Source organism: Octodon degus, unplaced genomic scaffold, assembly GCF_000260255.1.
Source record: "Octodon degus isolate 3935 unplaced genomic scaffold, OctDeg1.0 scaffold00019, whole genome shotgun sequence".
In the NCBI taxonomy this organism is placed as follows: domain Eukaryota; kingdom Metazoa; phylum Chordata; class Mammalia; order Rodentia; family Octodontidae; genus Octodon; species Octodon degus.
In genome coordinates this window covers 12,749,162-12,754,826 of record NW_004524595.1, presented here as the reverse complement: position 1 = coordinate 12,754,826, position 5,665 = coordinate 12,749,162, and positions in this window count along the sequence as shown.

Below are 5,665 nucleotides of genomic sequence, written 5' to 3'. Positions count from 1 at the left end.
TTTGATGTTTCTTTCAAATTGAACAAACCCTCCCCGACTCAGCGTGTCTGCTTTTGGGCTACAGGAGGAGCTGCACAGTACCCCCACCCCTACTCCCACACTGAGAAAAGGAAGTAGGGTCCAGCTGCCCAGCCCAGCTTGTGTTTGCTCCCTGCCCACATTCTGCAAGAACGCACCCTCGTGAGACACTTCTGGACCCAGCGACCTCTCCAGTCCCAGGCCCTGCTGTGGCATGTTCCGCTGAGCCTCTTTCCTGATTCATGTCCTTACCATGCACTATTCTATATCTTCACAGCACCCCTCTGAACCCAAGCTATGCTCCTTTCCTGCTAAGCACAAACAAGTTCCTGGACTCTAAGGCCAGTCCCCTGCCCTCCTCTGTCCTGCTCTTCCTTTGGACACAGACATGGAGATGTTGCTCTTGAGCGGCACAGGAGCAATAGAGAGCAGGCAGGAAGAGGAAAATGCTAGCACCCGATCGCAGGCTGTCCCATTGAAGACTCTTGGGAAGTGGGCAGCATCTGTCAGCTGCCAACCCACCGGCTCCTACCCCTGGGCCTCTGCTCTAGGACATTCCGCCCGCCTGAGAACCACCACATGTCCAGACAGCCATATCCACACCCCCCTAACCAAGGGCAAGTGAAGTGACTGGGGTTCCTACCCTGGGCCACCAGGCAACATCTGTAAAAAGGAAGTGCTAGCTGGACGTGTTGACATATGCCTGCAATTCTAGAACTCAGGAGGCTGAGGCAGGAGAATTGCTGTGAGCTTGAGACCAGACTGGGCCACATAGTGAGTTCAAGGACAGCCTGAACTACATAGTGAAACCCTGTGTCAAAAAACCAGTAAGTAAATAAAATAAAAGGTCCTGACATGAGAAGTTTTTCAAAACTTACTCTTAGACATATATAGCATTATATAGATACTTGCATATTTATTTTTTTTTAATTTTTATTATTATTTATTTTTTGGCAGAACCGGGAATTGAACTCAGGCCCTTGCGCTTAGCTCTTATTCCACTGAGCCATCTTCCCCTTGCATATTTATTAATGGCCCAAATTTTCTTAAAACATGTATAGTGTGTTTGTGTGTCTGTGTGTGTGTGTGTGTGTGTGTGTGTGTGTGTGTAACAAAGATCTGTGGAAATTAGGATGGGAATAATGTGTGAACTTTCATGGTTATTCTGTGTTTTTATGCTGAAGCAATTCAGATGTTTTCAATCTCACCTAATGACTGAACACCCCAGCTACTTGAATAATAGGATAGCTACTGCACATACCTGTGCTGCACGACCTAGGATTCAACCAAAAACTACACGGACTGAAACACAACCCATCAGAGTTTCCCAAGTTAGATGACATTTCAGTGTACATCTATGTTGATACATGTACCTATTGCTCATTTAGTTTTATTGCTATACAATAATTCATTGCATTATGAAAATGCCTTGATTTATCCATGGATATTTTGTTGTTTCTATTTTAAGATATCACACACAATGCTACAGTCGACTTTTTGTTTTATTTTACTTTTTATTCTTTTTAAAGAGCACAAAATAGAGATATAAAGAAAACAGGGTCAGAAGTGATACAAGGTTTCACTAAACAAAGTAACAAGAATTCAACAATGGTTGCTGTATTATATGATGCTATCTTTAAATTAGTTGTTCATGTTAGCAGATATAAATATGTAATATTTGTTTAAAAAACAATAACAAGTTATACGAAATTTGAAAGAGGAAAAAAATCAGAGTAAAAAAAAATTAAACATTAAATGCTCCTTTCAAAAGACCAGCAAAAATTGACAATACAATTATCCAAACTATTCTACTTATTTTATTTTATTTCATTTCATTTGGTGCATGTGTCTGCATGTGTGGTGCCGAGGATCAGTCCCAGGGTCTCACACATGTTGGATGGGCCTGCTAGCCTGGAGCCCTAGTCAGTGCTTATACCGTTCTTCTGTTCACATGAGAGACTTTCTCTGGAAATGGGGCCCTAACTCAGTGCAGACAGCTTCAGCTTTCTTAGGGTGTATTCTGAGCAACTTCTCAAAGCACACTGGTGCCCTGAAGGCTCACAGCAACATGCTGTCCCGGGCAGTTATAAGAGGCGTCATTTTCCTACATCTTCCCTAGCACTTAGCATTGCTGGGCCTTTCCTGTTTTGCCCGTGTGGAGCCGATCAGCGAGATGCTGCATTGCTGTTTGACTTGAATGCGCTTCATCTCAGATAGTGTTGGTGAAGCCCCTGGCTGCTGGCTGGGTGGGTGGGCACTTCCGGGCATGTCCCACGTGGGTGTCTTCTCTTCCCTTAAATGTCAGCCAGGTTCACAGTCCACACAAAGTAGAACCCATCTTTCCCAGTGTGTCTTACAGCTAAAGGTGGCCATCTGCTTCCAGTACTGCCAAGTGGTCCGTGCGCATTCCAGAAGGTGTAAAGAGGAGAAGTCCTGCCCATTTCCTTCCCTTTTGTCTTTCCTCCTAGCTGGAATACAGATAAGATGGCTGCAGCTGCAGCAACCATCCTGAACCATAAAGTAAACTTGGGAACGGAAGTCATACACAGCAAAAGAACAAGTGGAGCACACGCTCAGGCTTGTGCATTATGGAGGAACACATTTCTCTTTTTATTTTACTTATTTTTGCTGTACTAGAGATTGAGCTCAGGCCCTTTGCACTGACCTACATATCTAGCCATTTTAAAAAATTTTTGTTTTGAATGGCCAGCCAGATAGCTCAGGGGACTGAAGTGCCTGCTTAGGCAGAGCGCAGGGGCCGGGGTTCAATGTTGGGCATGCCGTGCCAGCCCCGCCCCCCGGGCACAGTGAGATGGCCATTGAGACTGGCGTGGTGGTGTGTACCTGTAATCCCCATGCTTGGGAGGCTGAAAACAGGAGGATCACTACAAGTGTGATCTGTGTAATGAGACACTGTAGACCCTGTACTAAATGCACAAAATTTTTTTTTTTTATTTTGAGACTGGGTTTTAACAAATTGTCCAGTTAACCAGGCTGGGCTCAAACTTGCAGTTCTCTTGCCTCAGCCTCCTGAAGTCCTGGGATGACAGGTATATGTTGCCATACCAGCAATACTTCCCTTTAAGACACTTATTCTGAAGTTTCTGGCACTTGCCAGCAAATTTAATCCAAACACAAAGGTCAACTGAGTCTTCTAAGTGTGACCGAGTGGGTAATCCCAAGAAAGTGTGCGGCGGATGACTGGGGGGAGGGGAGAAGGTGATCCTCGGATGCTGCTGAAAGCTGCCCCAGGCAGCCCAGCCAGTTTCCTGGGCCTGGATGGCAAGCTCAACTCTGGATGTGACTCCGGTTACATAGTAACTCTCCAACTGGACACTCATGCCCCTTGGGCCCAGCTGCCAGGCACTGCTGGGGAATCCAGAGGAAGCCTCTGCCCAGCAAGGTGTCCCCCAGCCACAGTGAGACATGGCAGTCCACATCTCTGGAAAGCTTCTGCTCTGTGGGGCTCACAGGTTTGCTCTCACAGATGTCCACTGTGGCTCTCTCTGCTGCCCTTTGCCTGGGGCGGCTCAGAGGCAGCGATGGGCTCGCTGGGGTTCGCTGGAGTTCACTGTGAAGCTGGCTGCACTTAAGTTCTGCTCCTCTGCTCCTATCCTTGCAAGTGCCGTGCCTCCAGGCTGGCTGCCCATCTGTACGGTGTAAGTCCCCTCACCTTCTAGTTGCTGCAAATATTTGGTAAACTGTCAGACAGAGAGAGAAAGGGAGAGAGAACAAATCCACCTTTGAAAATATCATTAGCATCCACACATCCAAAGCAGAGTATCCCCTTCCTCCAAGGGGACCCCTGTGCCACCTCCCCAATCGCCTGATGCTGCCCATCATCCTGGGGACACCAAGAGGCTTTTGTCTACAGGGGCAATCGGGGAATGAACGTTGCTAAGTGTACCGGAGCTCCTGGAAGCACAGCGCCATGCCCTTCCTCTAAGAGACATTCCCTGGGCCCGTGCTTCAGGATGTTACTGGCCCAGGCAGCCCCTGAGCATAGCCTTCGGAGTTGGACCGGGTAGCAGAGCCGCAGCTGCCGAGAACCTATGGGAGCCAGGCCCAGGCTGGATGCTGGAGACGCGGAAGTGGAGACAGAAGGTTTTCATTTACTAGGAGTTCAGCCTTCGGGGAGAGACAGCTCTAAACAATCATTCTAAAACAAAGAAATGTGCACACCCCTGGCCCATATACCAGCAGCTGGGGAGAACCGTGGGCTCCATGCACAGGGATGAGGTTCGAGCGCGTCTGTAGGGAGGGAGGGCTAAGGACCAAGAGTCAGAACTGGACCTTGCGTGGGAAAGAGGTGTGGGCAGCGCTCTTAGCTTCCTGTGCGGCTGCAGCGACAAATTACCACCATGCTGGAGGCTTCAAGCAACACACATTTATTCTCTTACAGTTTTGGAAGCCGGAAGTCCACAGTTGGTGGATTCCCTGGGATGCAGTCAGGATGTCAACAGCTGAGCTTCCTCCCGGCTGCCGCCCGGGCCCCCGCGAATGTCTGCATCGCAGCTATGCGCACAACCAGCATCTTGGTTCCCTTCACACAGCTCTCTTCTCTGCACTGCACTGGGCCTTCGACCTCCCCACACCCCGCCAGCAGCTAGGCCAGCTGTGGGGGCACATGTCCACGACCCCAGTACTCAGAAGGCTGAGGCAGGAGAATCAAAAGTATGAACTCAGTTTGGGCAACTTAGTGATGAAGAGAGATCTGTCTCAAAATACCAAAGGGAGAAGAGGAAGAGAAGGAGGGGGAAGAAAGGGAAGAAAGAGAAGTAGAAGGAAGAAGAGGAGGAGAAGGAGAAGGAGAAAAAGCAAAAGGAGGGAGACACTAGCTGAGTGCCTTTGGAATCCACCATACAATCTGAAAACCACTTACCCCCTTTCTGCTGTCCTACAAGGTAACACATGGTTTCCAAGGATTCAAATGCTGCCTTTAGGGGCCACTGTGACACCTGCTGCAGATAGTGAGCAGGGCCAGGTCATTCCTTCAGGGAACCCAGCAAAGAGCAGGCAGGACAGCAAGCAAAGTCTTCCAAACCCAGACCTGGAGGGTATGCGGAGGCTGAGGTGGCCAGGTCGGAGGAAGAGAGCCTCTGCAGTCTTGAGTGCCACTAACAGGCCTGGCCAGAAAAAAAGACCTTTCAGAGTGATGGAGGCACAGAGCCAGGACCTCTGGGCACTATGTGGGTAGAGGAGACACAATGAACTCAAGGTGACAGATACACAGAATTCCAAGACATGGCAGTTCCAGTGGCACTGGGGCAGCAGAGAATAAAGAGGCAATTGGAGCTCCAGCCTGGAGGCAGATGGAGCATAATGCTGGATGTCCTAAGCAGGGGCATTTCCTGGTGTCTGCACAAACAGCTAGTGTTGGTGAAGCGGCTACCTGGGCTGGGTGGTGCTGGGTGCTCTAGTCAGGCATGGACTCGCCCGAGGTGTGACTCAGACAGGCCAACTAAGGAAGTGTGGCTGTCATGGGCTCCCACAGGAAGCTGTCTCAAAGGCAGGTGTGCCAGCTCCAGCTGTTCTTTCCCAGGTGTGGCTGAGCCACTTCCTGGGGTGGGGCACTCCCCATACCCCGCACCCACCAGCCATCCCTCATGGCTGTCATCAGTGACCCACTGGCTGAGCTGTCCAGGTC